The sequence below is a fragment of the Leptidea sinapis genome, chromosome 13 (assembly GCF_905404315.1).
Source record: "Leptidea sinapis chromosome 13, ilLepSina1.1, whole genome shotgun sequence".
Lineage (NCBI taxonomy): Eukaryota > Metazoa > Arthropoda > Insecta > Lepidoptera > Pieridae > Leptidea > Leptidea sinapis.
The window spans coordinates 13,769,667-13,791,630 of record NC_066277.1 but is presented as its reverse complement, the minus strand read 5'-3'; the positions used below and the strand labels follow the sequence as shown (position 1 = coordinate 13,791,630).

General features: G+C 36.1%; 1 protein-coding gene across 4 annotated transcripts in view; it reads left to right on the top strand.

The window, feature by feature from the left end:
- Positions 1 to 21,964, top strand: part of LOC126967618 (focal adhesion kinase 1) — a 188,438-nt gene that overhangs the window by 13,048 nt on the left and 153,426 nt on the right. The window contains exon 1 of one of the 4 annotated variants that reach the window (XM_050812170.1): positions 7,442 to 7,576. The exons of 2 other annotated variants lie outside the window; for them this stretch is intronic. The gene's annotated coding sequence lies outside the window, so the exon portion shown is untranslated. Of the gene's footprint in view, positions 1 to 7,441; positions 7,577 to 21,964 lie in introns of those variants that run through there. One more of the 4 variants, XM_050812171.1, reaches the window with a different exon arrangement.

Below are 21,964 nucleotides of genomic sequence, written 5' to 3'. Positions count from 1 at the left end.
GCGATAGCTAAGGTTTGCTAGTTTAATATTCGAAATACTATGAAGCTAATCCAAACGTGGCTAACAGTCTACGACCGGTTTATCAAAATCAGTTACAGTACCAATTAATTCGCTTTCCTTTTCTATCTTGCTGGATCTCCGTTTCTGTTCATCTATAGTCTTTTCGCTGCTATATTGTAATTTTATGTCTTTACTCGTTTGACACCGTTAAAAGAATGACTGATTTTTTTTTATTTGTGATACATATGACAACGTCATTCGTTTTAGTCCATTACAATTCTCTTCTATGTTTGCTGCCATTATGGCACGTATTAACGTTACTACACCCCGTGCTTGACAACAGTATTTAAAAAGGGATCTAAAGTTTTCTTGCAACACATAGATTTAAAGTACTTCCTTAGCACATCACATCCCGTCTAATACAATAGCCAATACTCATTCTGTAAAGACCTATATCTAGTATATACAAATAGTCGTTATCGGATAGCCTAGCTACCTATATTGTTGCATCTACCCTCTGAATAGATTCACTGGCTTGGAACGGACTCTTGAGAACACTTTGATGTTTGCAAACTCAGACGTATCGTGCTACTGGCTGAGTGCAAATTCTGCACTGTATTACGTATTTACTATTTGGGATTGAAATTCACTATCTAGCCCTGGGATAGCACAGTTGATTTTTTTATTTGAAGCAATTTGTCACTGCTAACACAATAGAGACATTCACTTGATTGTAAGTAATACGGCCTGTCCGTTAGTTTAATGTGCAGTGCCGCTCAGGATTCTAGATTGAACCCAAAATTCTGAGCGATGAGCTGTGCTAATGAGACTAAACATAAGCGGTGTTCTTACTTATTTTTTGTACTGTGTGCTTATGAGACGATATAGAAACCATACTACCTCATATTAAAATTATACTTACGTATACAATAATTTATATATTTTTTTTTTACAAAATCTAACGAAGCAACTACTGAAGTGTTCAGGAACAAGTATTTTATTCTATCATCATTATATTGTGGCTTTTGTGGAAAGGTCACCTTAACTGAGCCAATGTCAGGTTGAGAGGTAACAAGTAAGGGAACGGAACGCAATATTTTGTCAGCTGTCATCTATCTGTCATCATAATAAAATCTAAATCTTCCATATAAATAGAATCCACACGATAGACACGTGTTTCAATTTAAGCAATGTCCATAGATAAACGCTAAACAACATAAAAACACAGATTTGTGATAGAACTTTTTTAAATCAGTTTTTTTGTAATTACACAGAGCATACAAATCAGATGAAATAATTATTGTATGGAATATAATAATTTAATATGCAATTAACGGCTGATTTGCGATTTGTTTCTATCAGCCACATCAATACTATCTAACAGATATTGACTAAATAGATCGTAAATAAGACGCATTGCTGTTTCCATTAGAGACACTAATCTGTACTGATTTGCACGAAATCGTAAATAACTCTTATCTGAACATGATTCAATTCAGGGTATTGCAGGATACTTAGGTAATACTTGGGTTTAATTGACGGTTGTTGAGTTTGACGAAAGGAGGAGTTGGCCAAGCTTATATAAATAGTCGTTACTAGCATGTCGTGCGATACCGCTCCAGTCTCATCGTTCTGGGTCCGTCTCCCGATATCATATCGATACTTATGGAATATCTCAAGTTCACAGGCTTGATTGAAATTGTCAATTGACAATTGAAACTTCTTCTTCATTGTGTTGTCTCTTCGGCAAACATTATAAGTTTATGAACTGCAGCTATCCAGAGTTCCACTTCTTCCGAAACAGATTTCAGCTCTTTAGTAATAATAAGTTGCAGGAGCTTGGATTTATCATGACGCATGATATGGCCTCTGCAAGAAATCAAATTAAAATTCTAACTACCACCCGCATCATGTTAGCGTCTGCGCGCTTCGCACATTCACTTTGTGGAATCAATTCGGCTGCAGTTTTCCTGAACCAATACGACTTACTTCAAGAAAACAGCATACTCCCAACTGCAAGGCCGGCTACGCATTTCTTGAACGCTGTTTTGCGAATGTTCATGATCGTTGCCTCACCACTCCCCATAACGGCAGCCCCATGCACGTTTGCCCTTTCTTATATAAAAAAACAATATCAGAATCTTTCTATAACACCACATTTCAACGGCCACCAGGTGGCGGTACTTCTGGTCTTCTTTATCAGTACTCCAACCAAGCTTAAGACCGTCCAGAATGGCAGATCATTATGGATGTCTCTTGCTCCATATAGGAGATCCTTAAATCGATGTAAGTCAACTGCAAATGTTGAAGATTATCCAGATGAGATGAGAGAAAAATTAATATATATGACACGTTACTAAGTTAATTTTCAATACTTAGCATAGATTTATATGTTTATTTCCTTTAAATGATGCCACTTACTCAATTTCTTGCTAAATCAGCTTATTTTGACTATTTTTCTAATAAACTTTTGAGGTTTTACCTCATTTCAATCTTTTAAAACTCAATTACTGTTTTAAGTATTAAATAAAACTGTATTAAGGCCAAAAGGGGCATTTTTAAATAACACAGTTTTTATTAATTCTAACAAGTTCTAAACGTCAACTTGCGTCGTTTTTTGAAATGACCGATTCAAATGTATATGCACATTTATTTCAACCATTTGAAATAAACGCTAAAAATTATTGAATAGGTACTTGCATAGATTTAACGACCGCAATAAGAATTTCAGCAACAGACCTCATAAGAAATGCTCGCCATATTAATTAGCACATAACTAAACAAATTTATGGCAGTCATTATATTATCTCGCGGCGTTATTACGGAGATAATCGCGATGTCGCATGAAGGTGCAATTATCAAACGGGCTGAGAACCATTCACCCCACGAGCGCGCTAATTCACTCATTTAGTGCTGGGTTATTTTGTAGAATAGACGAGACAATAATGAGCTAATGGACTCTGATGTCTTTCAAGCAATACATTTGTCAACATCAGCTTAAAATTATTTAATTTAAGTTTCGAATTCATATACCTATAATAAAAGTACCCACGTATAAAATATACACAGGCTACTTCATGCCGTAGTCATATGGCAACGTGAGGAAACAGGAAGTTAAGTAAGGTTTAGACATGGGTATAGTAACAGAATGGGCACGAGCCCTAAATACTCTGTGACCATCTATCAAGCTTTTGGAAAGTGATGAGTTACGTTGATTTGTCGGTCCATATCAAATCGACCTGGCAATATTATACTTAGCAAACTTTCCTTACTTTTTCCGTTGCGTAGGATATCGGCAAGTAATTACTGGGGTAATAATATTTAACATCCATTGTTTAAAGTGACGCTCAGATTTTGGGTTTTTCTGAATGACACTGCGTTGTAACTAATGGGCAGGGCTTACATTTACCAGCAGATGAACCATCACTTTTCCTCATAAAAAAGCAGGAGTGTTCTAATCGGTCTGAAAGGTGCCGTTGCTAGTATGACCTAACCAGCTCCATTTGCGGCGTCTCCAAAGTAGCACTATGTACAGGCTTTACTTACACGTTGATGCGACGATCATTGTGTCAGGCAACAATAAAAATAGTTTATTTATGTTTTCACACTGTTTGTTATTGTAGTAAGTTCATAATAATTCCCTTATCACTATTTTAATTGCTATAGCTAATTTTACTTTATCTGCAATGAATGACTTTTACGGCCGTTCCCAATATACTATATCTATAGATAGAGATAAATTACTACCTTTTGCTGTCACTAATTAGCCGTCAATAATCTGAAACTGTCCCAATATACCCGATAAGTCATTCTTATCGCCTTATATTGGGACGCGTGAATTGCAATTTCCATACATACTTAATATCACTGGTAAGCTACACGTCGTCCCATTGACAAACAGCGTGTACGGATAAGGTGAGTTACAGTCGATAAGTTTATTGGGACAGAAAAGTCAACGATATTTACGATTTTTATCTCAAGTAAGAGATAGAGTCAATATTGGGAACGGCCGTAAGTGTGTTTGCTATTTACGAATGCTAGGTTTAATAGGATTCATAAAAGTATAATTGCAGGAATGTCCTGAAGCATCCTGTGCTTTCTGTAATATATAAAATCCGGAGCATGATCCTCTGAAGTCACCTAAAAGTTCTTATGCATAAGGTTGGAGTGTATTCAATTTGATTGGCTTTAGCACAAAGCTCCTAAAAGGCAGTCAGTCAGTTTTTTTTATAAGGATCTCGCTTTGATTCTAGTGATGTAAGAAAAAGCGAGACAAAACACGAAATTACTTATAAGAATAAGATAATATTTGTAAAGTTCGTTTCGAATGTTGGCCGACGAATAAAATTTATTTTTGAATATTAATTTGTTATGTTACTGGCACTTCTGCTTAAATTTATTCGCGCAACATTGTTTTTCGTATCTGAATCGAATTAAAGTCGGGCCTCGATACCAAATTCGGTGTTACTGTTGCCAACTTGCAATTGCAGCGACGGATTTTCTGGGACAAGTCGAAAATTTTGTTATTAATTTTTTTTTGGGTTCCGTGATTCGAAATGTTTTAAGAAAATTTATTGGAGTAGGCTTTGGCTTTGCGGAAATCCATAATAATTATCAAAATGATTTGAGTTTTCTTTTAGTGTTGATTCCGCCAATATTTGTCTTTAAACAATTCGACATGTGTTTCGCCTCTACACGAGGCATCCTCAGGACGTGTTGACTCTCCAAAATCTGTCACGAGACTGGCGAGATTTTGGCGAGACGAATTGTTTAAAGACAAATATTGGCGCAATTAACACTAAAAGAAAACTCAAAGATTTTGATCGAAATGTTTTGACGTGCCCGTCGACTCAGGCAACCTGTGAATGAAATAATTAAGTGCTGGAGAAAAACTTAGGAAGCCTTACAGCTCCAGCTTCAGATTCAGATCAGAACAGCAATTCTTCTATATAAATATATAAATAAATATATATACATAATATATATAAAAAATATAAATATATATAAAATCTGAATCTAGGAAACGGCTCCAACGATTTTAATGAAATTTAGTATACAGGTAGTTTCGGGGGCGAGAGAACGATCTTGCTAGGTTTAATTTTAAAAACGTGTAGTTTTATCCTTGTTTCAATGAGAAATTGCTACTAATAATGTTATTTAATGTTAATAAAATGCAAAGGTAAATTTCGCCACTATATACAAGACTATAATAGCTCAGATTGGGTGTTCCGGAAAGCAGAAGACCCCGGTTCGAATCTCGATTTCCTATTAGTTGTTTTTGGTCAAGTTTTGTACCTTCTTTAAAATCTGAGCAAGGCTCAGTCTTCCAGGTACTGAACTTGTAATATGCTAATATAAAATGTTTCTAAGAGCAATTTTTGGGGTACTTGCCGATTCTTCTCAACATAAGCAGCAATACGAATTGGGGATAGTGTTATTAAAGGCTCTGTGAACGGCCGGATCACTTGGCGTTGCGTAGAGACGTCGCTTCATTGTGTGTCTTCTACCGCATTTATCACGGGGAGTGTTCCGAAGAGCTGTTAAACCTGATTCCTGTCGCCGAATTTCACCTTCGCACGACACGCCAGAAGTTACGATATCATCGCCCCCATCTGGATGTGTGGCGGTCCTCCACAGTGCGGTTTTCAAGGAGCTTTCTTCCTCGTACTACGAAGCTGTGGAATGAGCTTCCTTGTGCGGTGTTTCCCGGACAATACGACATGGGTACCTTCAAGAAAAGCGCGTACACCTTCCTTAAAGGCCGGCAACGCTCTTGTGATTCCTCTGATGTTGCAAGAGAGTGTGGGCGGCGGTGATCACTTAACACCAGGTGACCCGTACGCTCGTTTGTCCTCCTATTCCATTAAAAAAAAGGCTATAGATAAAAAGGCCTTTTATACCAACTAAATTTATAAAAAAAAGTCATAGACTTGAATCTTCTGCTTGATGTAATAGGTGCAGATGAGCAAGTATCAAGTGGACCCTTCTCTTAGACGTCGAAAACTAACAAAACCAAATTCAAATTCAAATATTTTTATTCAAAATAGGATGTGACATCACTAAGTCAAAAAACTACCAGCCATTCCAAAATGAATGCCTCAGACCTGAGAAGAATGGGCGCAACAAACTCAGCGGGCTTTTTTTTTCATCGAATAAATATGTTTACAAAGTAATATTGTACAATTAAACTCATTATTTAATAGCCTGAGGGCGGTCACTCCATTTCCAATCTGTGTATCATTAAGAAAGTCATTTATGTTGTAGTAACCTTTACCACACGTTTTTTAAACTTATGAAATAGGTGAAGAACATGTATTAAAATATGTACTTATTTGGGTTGATCTGTATATGATCCTGATTCTATTTTTTCCGGATTTTTAATGCAATAAGAGGACATGCAAGCGTACGGGTCACTTAATCATCCACATATTTGCAGGAGTACACACGCGTTGCAGAAGTTTTAGGTGGTTGTACACGTTTTTATTCTGGAGATGTCCCATATGGTGATTAAGTGTCCATTAATTTTTTTTTAATGAAAATAGGGGACGAGACGAGCGGAGAGTTTAGCAAATGGTAATTGATACGTCCTGCCCATTACAATGCAGTGCAGCTCAGGATTATTGAGAAACCCAAAAATTCAGAGCGGCACTACAACTGCGCTCGTCACCTTGAGACATAAGTTGCCAAGTCTCATTTGCCCGGTAATTTCTCTAGCTACGGCGCCCTTCAGGCCGACACAATAATGCTTACACATTTCTGCTTCACGGCAGAAATAGGTGCCGTTGTGGTACCCATAATCTAGCCGGGCCGGCATCCTGTGCAAATGAGTAGTTAATGAAGGTGAAGAAAAATAAATGCTTTTTTTAATTTTCGAATGTATAGATATATAGTTTATCTGTGGATGATCCTTTGCGCAGGACGCCGGCTAGATCGTAGTGTCATAAAAAAAAACTCAACAAAACTCACTTTGACACTCCCATTATGCTAATTCTTCGCGACCTAAGCCCCAGATGAGTCGGTAACAGTTTGTATTTGCCAGTTGAACCCTGAGTGCAAGACACCGACTCGCGCTTGCCTTTTTTTTATCTTGCAACACGAGTGGGTGGAATTTGCGTAAATTCAACGTGTCCGTGCGGACAGTAGCGGAGGCGGAAGGTCCCCTGTCCTGTGCCAGAAGCATCGATTGGCGTACCAGGCGAGCGTGCTTCAAAAATAGCTCTTATTCTGTCTCATTAGTGCTAGTATTCCTATGCGGTTTTTTCGGATATATCTCCTACAGGTTCTGATAATGTTAGGGCTCTGCTAGGCTTCGTACAAAACGAAGCTAGTGCCAGAATAGCATTTATGGAGTGATATTAAGGTTGAAATTCTTTTGCGGTTCCGACGGTGATAGATCCTTAAGGTTCTAGATTTGTTAGGGCTCCGCTAGGCGTCCGGAATCCTGCAGTGCCTCGTCGCACGCCGGCGGAGATGACCGTGTCATTGGTATACGTCATACGAATATCATTCGTGAGTGTCGACACGTGTTTGTTTAAATGTGTGTATACGTGAAGTGTTTGTGAGAAATTTTCTATAGGTATTTGCGAGGCTTATATTTTCACGCGCTTCCGGTGTTCATGTGCCTTTTTTTGGTTTGTTTTCGAGTGTTGCGCTGAATGCTAAATACTAAGATAATTTAATAATTTAAAATATTTTTAGGAACACAATGCGCATGGTATGTATTTAATTAAAAAAAAATATATGGAAGTAGGCGTTACTTTGCGGAAATCCATAATAATCCAAATTTTTGAAGTGTTATTTCCGCCAATATTTGTCTTTAAACAATTCGACGCGTGTTTCGCCTCTGCACGAGGCATCCTCAGGACGTGTTGACTTGCCAAAATCTGGCACGAGACACAAGTTGCGTTTGAAGATAAATATTGGCGGAATTAACACTTAATAAAACTTAAGACATTTGGATGTGTATTTTATTGTTTAGAAACAAAAAATAATACCACTCTTATGTTTATGTAACATAATTATATGGAACGAATAGAAGCAATACTGAATCAAATAAAAAAGTAACAATCACCATCTTTGAGATCAAAAAGCAATACCAAATTCAGTTTGAATATAATTATTGAGTTCAAATTTAGTTAGTATTTATGATCACGACTTTTTAGGCCTTAAGCAAATGTTTAATGCCGGTTCCTCTATCAGGTCGTAGGTTGTTCTGCCGTTTTAAGATAGTTGCGATTACAAATCTTCATTTGAATTTCAAGCTGGCACGTTGAAATATTCGTATTTTACCTATGGCTTTTTCAAAAATTATTGAATTAATTATATTGATTATAAATGATTTATTTAACAATCATAACTGGTATGGTCGCAAATGAAATATTAATGGGTAAAAAGTCCAAAAATACTGCTACCAAAATTGTACCCTATCTTAGTTAAAAATCTCATAACATTATATTGTCTATGAAGGAGCACAAACGAGCGTACGGGTCACCTGGTGTCAAGTGATCACCGCCTTCTCTTGCAACACCAGAGGAAACACAGGAGCGCTGCCGGCCTTTAAGGAAGGTGTACGCGATTATTTTGAAGATACTACCCATGTCGTATCGTCCCGGAAACATCACACAAGGTAGCTTATTCCACAGCTTTGTAGTACGTGGAATAAGTGATATTTAACTAACAATATGACGTATTCAGTGTGTCTTTAACTATTTTGTTGATAAATATTTATCCATAAATAAATACCGAGTTCCATACGGTACCTATATACTAGGGTTGTCAACCGTAGATACTATATAGTAGAGTATTGTTATACTCAATGTCATGTAGGCGTATTCTTTAATTTATAACACTATTAAAGTATGTTTAAATACTCTTTTTTACACAATATTTACTTTACTAGTACCAGTTGTGTAATATTATGCAAACCCATTGTCATAACCAAAAAGTCGACTATTTACTGTTAACATACTACCGTTAACAAAAATATAAAAAAATAAACCTTTTAAAAAATATAAAAAAAAATAAGCTCTTTTTTGATAGTCCGTAGGTACTCTTTTTTAACCTTCTTTGAAAGCAGTCATACTCTATTTCTTGTAATGATTTGGCAACCTTACTAAAATTTAATAAGAAAAAATAAGGATCTACCTACCTAGTCGTGTTTCAGATTTTCGTGTTAAATTTCCACGTATGTATCTGTTTTACGAGTTTAATGCAGGAATGTATAGATAATTAATGGTAATGATAATTAATGGTAACATAATTAGTGGGTGATCCTGGTTAGGATAAGGAAGGAAATGAAAATATTGTGTTGTCACCGGTCATTGAGTGGTAGTGTATGAAAATTTACAAGCAAATCAATCAAAGATATATATATATATATACTAGCTGACCCAGCTAACTTTGAATTGCCGTATTAATGCTGACTCATAATCAAACAAATTTAAAAAAAATTGGCGTGGACCCCCTTAAAATTTAGGGGGATGAAAAATAGATGTTGTCCGATTCTCAGACCTACCCAATATGCACTCAAAATTTCATGAGAATCGGTCAAGCCGTTTCGAAGGAGTTTAACTACAAACACCGCGACATGAGAATTTTATATATTAGATTATATACATATAAAAACAAATTCTCATACACCTAAAAGTAAATATTTTAAAATCTAATTTTACAAGAGAAAAACATTGTTTAAATCAACCGAACTAAGTAAAAATTTAATTAAGCCGAGGTTAATGATTCGAAACACTACTTTTTATGGTTCTATATAATATATAAATAACATTTATATAGTTGTGTAACTTTGTAACTTTCGTTCACGTATACGACCAAGCTGTCGAATGAGCTTCCTTGTGCGGTGTTTCCAGGACGTGTTGGTTATCTTCTAAAAAAAAAAAAACGCGTACACTTTTTAAGGAGCCGGCAACGCTCATGTAATTCCTCTGGTGTTGCAACTTAACATTAGGTGATCCTTACGTCCTTTTTTCCATAAAAAAACATAAGCTCTGATAAATCGCGCTTCTTTTGTCGACCCCGGCTGACTTTACCGGAACAAGCGTGACATAGAAATCTTATTCAAAACCCACAATTTAAATGCGTCTAAATATGTATATAAAAATGAGAGATAACATACACGTCTAGATAGAGTCTATTGCTGCTAGATAACCAATGAGAACAGGCCAGGTTTATTACTTTAGTGTGCGTGACAAGCTACGTCTTACACTCGCGATTTGTATGTCACTTTGTGTAAGCGTGCATTGCTCAAAATAGAGGTTAACTGTCAATAAATAAATTTTGTTCGACAGCTGTCATAGTCTATCTAGACGTGTAAATGATATAATAAAGTATATATAAATCCAGTGTCCTGATGTTTGTTTCCACACTTCCACGTTTCCAACTCCAAAACTAATGAACGGATTTTAATGGGGATAACTTCATTAAGTGCAGTTTAGTCCAACTTGAGATATAGGATAGTTTTTATATCAATTTGGGACCCATAATTATTTTTATTTCCAATATTAGTTTTGTATGGACTTATTTTCTATGAGAGAATTTAGTGACGCACGGTTTGACATTTCTGCTGTGAAACAATTTTATTATAACAACAGGGAGCATATTTTACGAAATAATTCTTGATTATTATGAAATATTATTGAAGAATTCATAAAAAAAGACAGTATTTTATTTATTATGTACAGAACAATGTCTGTCGGGTCTGAAAGTTATAGATCTATTTGAATTAATTTGCCTGCTCGAGGAAGCATCGTGTGCTTGTGACAGTTCGGAGAAGGCGATGCGATGTTGGCACTTGGCAATCAACCGCAGTACTCGATAAGTGATTGGATCCTTCAAATTAGATTTGATTTGTTTATGGCCAATTCAAATAGCTGTTTGAGATTGATATGTTTATTTCAATTCTGTTATAATACTTTATTAGGAGTGGGACACTATTTTATCTAATGTATAGTTTTGATATATCTATATACACGTATAGATGGTGTGGATAGATGCATAGATACAGGGTGTAATAGTTAAGTGTGAAAGACGTTAAGTTAATATTACAATATCAAAAAAAAATTGTTATCGAAAGTTAACGTACCTAATCAGTAAAATGACATCAATATTTTAAAAGTGGGAGGCTCCTTTGCACAGGCCGATGCCGGCTAGATTATGGGTACCACAACGGCGCCTATTTCTGCCGTGAAGCAGTAATGTGTAAGTATTAGTGTGTTTCGGTCTGAAGGGCGCCATAGCTAGTGAAATTACTGTGCAAATGAGACTTGACATCTTATGTCTCAAGGTGACGAGCGCAATTATAGTGCCGCTCAGAATGTTTGGGTTTATCAAGAATCATGAGCGCCACTGCGCAATAAGGCGTATCAATTACAAAAAAAAAAATTGTCAACAAAAAGTATATATAACTTTTAAAAATCAAACAAGAAGTATCCAAAATTTTACTATTTAACACTCTCTGTCCCACAATCTGACCAAGAATAATATAATATTGACACAAATTATCTTTGGTGCTTAACTTGGGGCAAGATATTTTTACACAAATTATTGCCCCAAGTTAGGCATATATTATAGCCTGTGTTATGGGTTACAAGACAATGATATATTTAATACAATATACTTACTGAAACATACATATATATTCATATATAAACATAGATAAATACATTTAAACATCCATGACTCGGAAACAAACATCCATATTCATCATATAAATGCTTGCACCTACCGGGATTCGAACCCGGGACCTCTAGCTTAGTGGGTAGGATCGCTAACCACTCGGCTATACAGGTCGTCAAAAAGAATATATGTAATAAATTATTGCATCAACATTTATATCCCTACTATTGCTTGCAATATAATAATTAAATATTATGTAATATTTTAATACTGTACGTTCACATTTCTCGCTCCTCTACGTACAATACTGTTTCAACTGTGAAATTCAATATATCGCCCGCTCGCTTTCGAAGTTTGATCCCAGACTTGTATGAACATATACAATTCGAATAATTCTAGCTCTTGAGTTGCTTGTGTTTGAATTACGCTAACAAATTAATGATTATGCTTAGATAATTTATACTTCTAGATAGAATGTATTATTTGTATAGATTAACTATATCTATTTACACAAATAAAATTTGAAAAACTAAAATTTTATGAACGATGCGGGATTCGTACCCACGACCTCCGGCGATCCGTGCCGGTGCTCTCACCAACTGAGCCAACCGTTCGAGTACCGCCTCGTTATAAAATTCTGTTTACTTTGTTCAACTCGTAGGATGTGGCTTCACCTACAGGATCTACTTTACAGTTGATAACCTGCTCAACCCCAATATTTGCATATTAGGAAATTGACTTGAGATGTCGCTCTTGTAAATCTAAACAATATGTTATGTTTTTATAGTGCTAACCCTCACTTCTATTATTAATACATAACTATTAACGATATTTGTTGGAGGTTTCGGAAAAAAAGAGCCATCTGGGAGCTTTCAACGAAAACGCTATCTAAGCCCTTTGAGATATAACAAAATAATGTGTGATGGAATTGTGTATCTTATATTGGTCTACAGAAAAGTCCACGATGGAATATCACGTGCATCTGTTAAGGGTAAAATACTATATCCATTGTTTCATTTGTAACTAATTAAATAATGATATCACATTTAGATTGCTTTAGACTGCATTTTTCCCCGAATTCTTGCATCAAATTATTTTTTGAAGTTATACTACTTTAGACGCGTTACGAAAAAATGATGACAGTGAATCACTGTAACACAAAAGTCACAGGTTGAAGTAACACAAATGTAACGGGTTATTCTATTGACAGAACAGCGTATGTCGGGTCAGATAGTTGTATATAAATTAGTATGATATGCGCTCAGTCGATTGTAGGCGACCGAACGAGCATGACAAAGCCAAGCGTGACAGCTCAGAACGATTGCTCTTAACCAAGTTTTTACTTCAGAATGCTTTGTAACCGATTATGATGACATTAGTATGCAAAATTCAGCTGCAAGATTTGACACACACACGTGTGAACAATTACGGCAAGTTAAAGTTTAAGTTACGATATTTACAGGGACGTATCCACTTGTTCATATTATAAACAAAAACGTTTTTCTATCTCTAAATTTCCTTTTTTCATGATTTTCTATCTATTTTCAATTATGATGATTTTTTTGAAAAGTGATTGATATAATAGAAAATTACGCATATACCTTAAACTTTTTTCAAATTTCACTATAGCTTACGATAGTTCGCGTTAGTACTATACAGTATACAGAAAGAGTGGAATATTTTCCAAAAAAAAACATATAATAAGCCTATTTTGATACCATTTTGTAGATTAAAAGAGTTTTCAACCAAACTGCAAATTTTACCCAAAAATAATACCGATATTGTCAACGGGCTGCATCTATCCTGTTCGCACGCTTAGGGATCGCCGAGATAGCACTTCAATCATTTAATAGCGAAAAATTGTGCAATATTATGTAATAAATAATCTAAATAATAACGGCCTTACAAATAAACTTGGTGTAAAGTTATAACTGATAATAAACAAAGAGAATGCAAAATGTCTACAATATCGTTGACAACACTGTCAATACAATGATAATTTTGAAATTTTCCGAATGACAAGATGCCTTGCAAATAAACGCGGGAAACGTTACACGTCCGAACAAACCATTCGTAAGCAAAATGTCTATTTGTAAACATTTTACATATTCTTGGTTTATGCTTACTTATAACTTTATGCCAATTTTATTTGTAAGGCCGTATATGTTTCAACGCAAGTATGATAGTTACAATTCGCGTGACCTCAAAATGTGTCACTATGTTTATGTACGTGTAATTACAAATTATGCGTATCAACTGAGCTCGGCTAAATATAGAAAATTAGTGATTGCAATACTTGAACCGGGTCATCGCAACGCTGTATTGATCATTGAATGTGGAGCGCTTAATTGCTACAGTAATACTAGCGTCGTGGTCATGTAATCTGCTTTTTTTAAAAGTGAAACTTCTTTAGAATCGTTATGATTTGAAACTGGATGAAACGAAAAAGCGAGACGATAGAGACACAAACAGGTCACAGACAGAGAATGAGAAACATAAGATTTAACGTGGGAGAAAATGAGATACTAAGCATGATACAGTGTTTTGGTACCAGGCGATCATAGTTGATGAAGAGATTGTCTTATGTATGACGCGAGTATACCTTGATATATTCTGACGTCATGCGAACGACGTATTATTGCCTATACTACATAGACACCAGGAGAACATGAATATTGTAGCGGTGATAGTAATGTCTTACATAGCGGTTAAAATCATGTGTCATCCTAACAACATCTACCAGGACCTCATATGCAGCTTAGAGGTTCATGCACAATGCACATCTTAAGCTTAGCGTTATCATTGATAATCGTAAGCTGAAATTCTGCTGAGCTTAAGCTACTATAGCCCAATGCAAAAGTTAAGTTCGCCTTCTATCACACTCAGCAATTTTTAGTCTAAGTACGCTCTTTAAATATCACCCTCAGTGCCTATTAGGTACTTACATGTTGTTCCAAAATGATATTATGGAAAACGGATTTATTTAGGTTTTCTTAACTATTAAGCTACTTGCCGTTCAAGTGTGTTTATTTACTGTCGCTGTAAACAGACAAAGTCGAGGGCAGAAGCTTGTTGAATATAATTGAGACGAGCTTGAAACAATGAGCAACGGAGCGGACATTAACACTAACAGCTAGACGAAGTTTTTATATCAACGGATCGAGAACAATGCGCGCTGTGACTGATTGGGTGATTCATCAGTTATATTAAGTGTAATGTACCAATAAACGCACTTCTTTTTGTATTCAGTGCGTTCAATACGAGTGTCGATGTTGCTGTTATAATATTAGGTATAATATACTACCTGGTTACATTATCTTTGAACCTGGAGGTCTATTACCAAAATCGAAGGACGAAATACGATAGGTCTCCTGACGTCGATGACGTTACATCGTCGCTTCGCTCTTTATACGTTCGGACGTGCGAAAGCGCTCTAACGGTCCCTCCAGATCGGTGACTCCTATCCGTACCCGTGAAAATACGATCAGGAATAGTCGTAAAACTATTTCGTTAACCGTTAATCTCAGTTCTGGAGAAGATTATTGACGGACCGAAGTAGCCATAGTATTATTTGTATGATCGCTCGTGCACTGCGTCCGAACTGACCCGAGATTTCGAGCCGCGTTCGAGCACAGACGCAGCGGGGCGGTAGAATATGTAGCCGGGCGCCGCAGCAGGCTAGCAATATAGTTCATAGGCTTGTTCAGCTATCAGTTTTTCTGCCAACTTAACCAGCCAGCTAAACATTTAAAATTAGCCAGTTGAATAGCGGCTAATTGGTTAAATCAGCTAAATGATATAATTATCTGTGCCAAACTTAAGGTTATAATTGTACAAACGTACATTTTTTTTTTTAAATGATATAATTTTATATTGCCCCAACTAAGCGTCTAGAAATTGACGCCGATTTTTTTTAATGAAAATAAGGGTCGAGACGAGCAGGACGTCAGCTCATAGTAATTTATTCGCCCTGCCCATTACAATGCTGTGCCGCTCCGAATGATTGAAAAACCCATAAATTCTGAGCGGCACTACAACTGCGCTCGTCACCTTGAGACATAAGATGTTACGTCTCATTTGCCCAGTAATTTCACTAGCTACGGCGCCCTTCAGACCGAAACACACTAATGCTTAGGGAAGTTATTGTAAATCTTGTTGCTAAAACCAAGGACAGTTTAAGCATGATGGCTTTTTAAAAATAGAACGTTGATCAGAAGCAAAAATAAAAGAGCTGAAATACATCAAACTGGAGCCACATTTGGTAGATGACGCAATGTTATAATTCGGTCGCCCTTCTTGAATTTAAAGGACGAACATGGAATCATCTGTACTGGCGTTATTTCGCGGTAATTTTTGTATGTTTTGATGTAGGAAGTGACAAACTATATGTCGATAGAAATCTAAATTAGAGGGTTATAGAAGTGGTATATCTAAATGCCAGTACCGAATTAAGCAAGCGCGGGGTCACTATAGCCCAAAAGCCCACAACAGCCAGACCTTCGTTATATTATAAAAGCTGAAAAAAAAGTTTTAGTGTAGAAGTCAGGTCAGAACCGAACGACCAGCGACTATAGCCTTATACTTCACCTACGTGTATATATTTATATAAAAAAAAAACAAATTAAAAACAAAAATGAAATTAAATGTTTTCGCCGCACTTCGTTCGTCAATATACTATTCAAAAACTAGTGAGTTAAGATGTTATTATATTGACTTTTTAACCGACTTCAAAAAAAGGAGTAAGTTCTCAATTCGTCGGTATGTTTTTTTATGTTTGTTACCTCAAAACTTTGGACTGGGTGAACCAATTTTGATATATTTTTTTTTTTGAAAGCTGGTGCTTCCCGTGTGCTGCCAATTTGGTCCAGATCTGACAAAGGCAACCATAAGAAAACGATAAAAGTCTTTAATTTGCTATAAGTATGTGAGCGACAAATTTACGAATAACTCAATAACGCGCCAACCGATTTCGATAATTCTTATTTTAATGGAAAGGATATGCCTCAAAGGAAGTTTAATAAAAATTTAGTAGGGTTCAGATGCACTAAAAATCTTAAAATAAAATAAAATTTGACTCCAAAAATAACAAAAATAATAATAATAATCTTACACGTACAGCTTCTTAATCTAAACAATTAACTAAACACAATAGAACTAATTATTATTCAATGTTAACTTTCATTATTATAGTTAACTTAGTGGCTGTCATTAAACTGATTAACCCTATCGTTTCGTACTAGTAAAAACTGTAACACGAAAGGATAGTATTCATCGTCCTTAGATCAGCGATACTTAGGTGCGTGTACTTGAAATTAGCAAACTTATACATACTAGGTACTTGATTGTGTTCAAAATCGATCAAGTGTTATATTATATATTTTACGTTATGACTGTTATGTGTGTATGGTGAATGTGTAGGGATTTGTGTATGTGTGAAGGGTGATGTGTGTACCCTAGTGTACAATGATCGTTACTAGGAGTAGATTAATTCATTAGATTGTATAACAATCGCAATTATTTTCATACTTTTCAGTGCATATTATATCTATTGTTTTGGAATAGTGTTATTGAAGTTGGTTGTTTTTTTGTTAAAATTTTATTTTTTGTGCAGTTATGTAACGTACAAAACGGCAAATATCGAATAATTGAGAACGAATGAATAACGTGAGTGAGTCAGTGTTGTTAGCAGTCGGGTTTCAATTTCGGGCGCAGTGTTCAATGGACGCTGCAGCCTTTGGTATGTAAATGTGACGCAGACACACCTCTCTGTCAGGCGAATTAGAATTCGCTGAAGTATGTGATTATAATCATTTGTTACGAAACTCAACAGAATTGTTAAAAAAGTGTGTGTGTAGGTACTTATGTATGCACGTAAGAAGTTACACTTCTTTTGCTTTGTTCGCAAAAATCTTTAAAATTCGATTTGATTTGATATTCCACGTTTGTAGAAAGAACAATATTGTAAGAATCTTGCAAAGATGGCTTAGACAATTAATTATTAAATAACGAATATGGCTATATGACGAAGAAACCAAAAAAAAATTTTAGGAACCAACTTCACCCCGTTACTTTTGTTTTACAGTGATGGGCGCGCGCCTTAATATTTCACTGTCATATTTTTTTCATAATGCGCCTAAAGAAGTATAACTTCATAAACGTTTTTGTGTTAATGTTACTATAACATAAATGACTCTTTTTTTAATAACGAATATAATCCGTTTGTTATTTTTAAGAGATTGGTGGGAGGCTCCTTTGCACAGGATGCCGGCTTGATTGTGGGTACCACAACGGCGCCTATTTCTGCCGTGAAGCAGTAATGTGTACCTGAGCATTACTGTGTTTCGGTCTGAACGGCGCCGTAGCTAGTGATATTACTGGGCAAATGAGTCTTAGCATCTTATGTCTCAAGGTGACGAGCGCAATTGTAGTGCCACTCAGAATTTTTGGGTTTTTCAACAATCCTGAGCGGCACTGCATTGTAATGGGCAGGGCGTATAAATTACTATCTGCTGAACGTCCTGCTCGTCTCCTAAATAATCTCTTATCGAAGTATATTTTCGGTCTCATCACTGCTAGTTATTAATTTGCATGGCATCCATTTTGAAATACGGTATCTTGTTTCATAATAATCATAGACCAAAAATTATACTAGCGTATAGAAGACCTACCATCCCGATAATGTTTGAGCAATTTTGATTTGTCAATATGTGCGTTAGCTTGGTTTAAATCAAAATACTGAGGAGCTAATGCCAAGCGTGGCTGATTGTTTAAGACTTGTCAATAAAATATGGTTACAGTAACAATAGATTCGCTTACCTTATCTAACTTATTGTGTCTCCAACAAACACTTCTATTTATACTACTAGACAAGCTCCGTGGCCTTAAATAATTGCTCACTGAGTTTCGGTTCCGACGCCGCAACTCGTTCAGTCCACTGCGAGCAAGCGAGAAGACCAGTGCACTGTTTAGTAAGCCGTGAAAGTTGTTTTCAACAAACCAACACCGATGTTGTTTAGTGACCGAACAACATTTTAACAGAACATTGGTTAAAAAGTCATCAGCTTATGTTTAATTTTAGCAAGCACCAGGTTGCTAGTTCGTTCAACAGACAAAATACTACAGACTCTAATACTTATTCATAACAGTTTAAAATATAAAGAACGTTCAGATATTGTCTGCCTGTCAGTTGAACAAACTATTGAGATAGCCTGTATGGAGCTTGAGCATTCTCATGAACGGGTGCTACTCGTGGTGGCTGCAAGATCTTGTTACCGGGAGGTCTGCTTGATGTGTTTTTTATTATTATTATTTCCTTTAAAGTTAAAATTATTATATATGTTATTTTATGAAATGCTCACATAATGCCTCTATTTATTTACGGTATGTGTGGACTCAATAACTCTTGTGTTTATAAGTATTAATTTACGTTTTTTCTTTTTCTGACTTACTCGTGTAAGCCTTTCAGTTTTTGACATTTGAGTATTTTTGTTGCGTCACTTTGCATATATTGTAATTGAACTGATTTGTAAAACAATTAAAATGTAAATCTTGACTTAAAAGAGTGGCAGTGAGTTTCTTTCTACTTCTTCTCTTTAGCTCAACCCTTTACGAAGTAGCGGTAAATTCAATAAGAAATTCAATATTTTTATATATTTTTTTTTGACATTCATAAGTGTCATTTCTGTGACCTGCATGAGTAAAGTGATTTTGAATTTGAATTTGACCAATAAACATTGCCATTATTATTACATCTGCTTTTGCAAGGCATATTCATCATGCCTGCTCCCCTTACTGCTCGCCCAGGTGATCCAAAATCACGACAACTTCATGTCTAGTAGAATAATATGTCGGCATTAAACCAGGGTTTCCTTGAAGTACCCATCATGACCGTCTTTACATAAAACAATCGCTTTTATAGCTTCCATACAATAGATGAAACAGAGTAGATCAACTTCTTTTAAAACACAAATAAAATTAGGTATTCTAAAATAATTCGTAAATACAGCTCAAATGTTTTAGTGAATTTATATAACTTCAAATGATTTATATAATAGTTTGTTCATTTAATTTGAACCAATAGTTGCAAACAATTGACGGTAGGTGGCTATTTCCGCCCATACATACATAGAAGTCTTTGGTCTCCGATACAGATATTCTTCTCTCTCCCGCACGATATGCTTGTCTATACGCTGGTATGTTGTTAGTCAATGGTTCTAATGCCTTATTGTTGTGGTTTATGAGAGACAGAGCGCTGATAGACATACGCGCGGAGAGACAGAGAGCGGATTTAAATTTAAAAGTATTTAATTCTTCTTCTTCGTGACAGTCTTGACAGAGCGGTCGTGTTCATCAAGAAGTGACATCTATTGGGGCAGTTGTAATTCGCCTCACGAGCATTCGCCACTTTTCCCTTTTGGCCGCCAGTCTCGTTCAGTGGACCGCCCACAGCAGATTTAATTTGTTTGGTCCATCGCATGGGCGACCTTCCTCGCCCTCTGGTGCTCTCCACTTTGCCCTGCACGACAAGGCGATCGATGGACTCACTCTCGCGCCGGGAAAAGTATTTCATTCAAATAATTATAAAATAATCAATGTTAAGGACCCGTGTAGGGTTAGTCTGATACGGATGTGGATATCCGGCACATGTTTAATACATAGATAAAAATAATAATTGCCTCTTATTCAGATCAGATACTCAATATTAAATATTTTATATTTTCAATTTTTCTTTTTTTCTGGATCCGTTTGCCAGTCGGCAAAGGCCTCCTCCAACTTCTTCCGTTTGGGTCTTATCGTTTGCGACTCTATTCCACATTACTCCTGCCACTTGTATGATATCGTCGTCCCTACTTTTATGTGGTCTACCTCTTTTCCGTTTACCTTCTTTTGGGTACCAACTTGTATCAATTTTGTTCCATTTATCCTGTCCTCTTACCCTACCCATCTCCATTTGTGTTTTCTTCGAGTTGCCTTTCTTGCTCCAATGAATTGTCGAGATTATGTCGGGAACTTTTGTTTTGCCTCTGATGACACTTCTTCTTAATGTATCTACAATCTACATGTTTAATACATAGATAACAATAAAATTGTCTGTAAAATAAAAATAAACAGTCTATTGCTACTAACTTTTTATATTTCGTTGTGTCTATTGTCTCCGAAAAGGCGATGCCGATTGTGAGGAGACTTTCACTGCCAGTTTCGATCCATAATATAAGAAGTAACTAAAGGTACTTTTATATTAGAAAATGACGCACACTTCCTGCACTCAGTGTATTCGTAATTCGTACATTGTTTTAAAAGTGGGCACCTTTGCACAGGATGCTGGTTAGATTATGGGTACAACAACGGCGCCTATTTCTGCCGTCAAGCAGAAATGTATAAGCATTACTGGTTTTCGGTCTAAAGGGCGCCGTAGCTAGTGAAATTCCTGGGCAAATGAGACTTAACATCTTATGTCTCAAGGTGACGAGCGCAATTGTAGTATCAATTACCATCAGCTGAACGTCCTGCTCTTCTCGTCCCTTACTGTCATAAAAAAGGGGATAAATGTAACGATTGTAAACAATAGCGGAATCACAATTTTTAATTTTTCACGAGTTAGAGTTAGTTAACCGTAGACAGTGCTTACACTACATTCTCAATTTTATAATTAATTGCAGAGAGCCATTTAAAGTCAATTCGACAGGCTTTTTTAAAACAAGTTTAAGGCTGACTCGTCATAGTTTGTATGTAAATTGTGACTAGCCATCATATTATCCTGTTAAAATATTAAATTAAAAAAAGATGTCACACCACTATAAAGACACTTAACGACTCTTAAGGAAGCATGAAATATATTGTCGGTTATGTATATAAGCAGCCTTGGAAACACATAAGAACCTGACACCATTTTCACTACGAGTGAAATTCCACGAAATCTTTCCTTTGTCGACGCTAATACAACGGCGGTCGTATTTCAATACCTTCTTCTATGGCAGTGAATAGCGTAAAAACTGCTTTGAAACATATCATGATGTATAGCTTCAAGTGCCTACTATTTGTTACAATTTTTTTTTATTGGAAGAGGACGACAAATTTAGAAAGGTGTACACGCTTTTTTTTTGAAAGAACCCATGTCGTATCGTTCGGGTAACACAGGAAGTTCATTCCAGTTGGGTTGTACCTTCGTGGAAGAAAGGTCCACGAAAACCGCAACACATTCAGATGGTTGGGATGATATCCTTATATGTAGAGTGTCGTGCGAAGGTGGAATTAGATGGCAGCAACACTCCCCAACAAATATGCAATTTGTGCTGTCTGTCTTTACTTCTTTTACCGTCTACCAGCTACGGTTCTA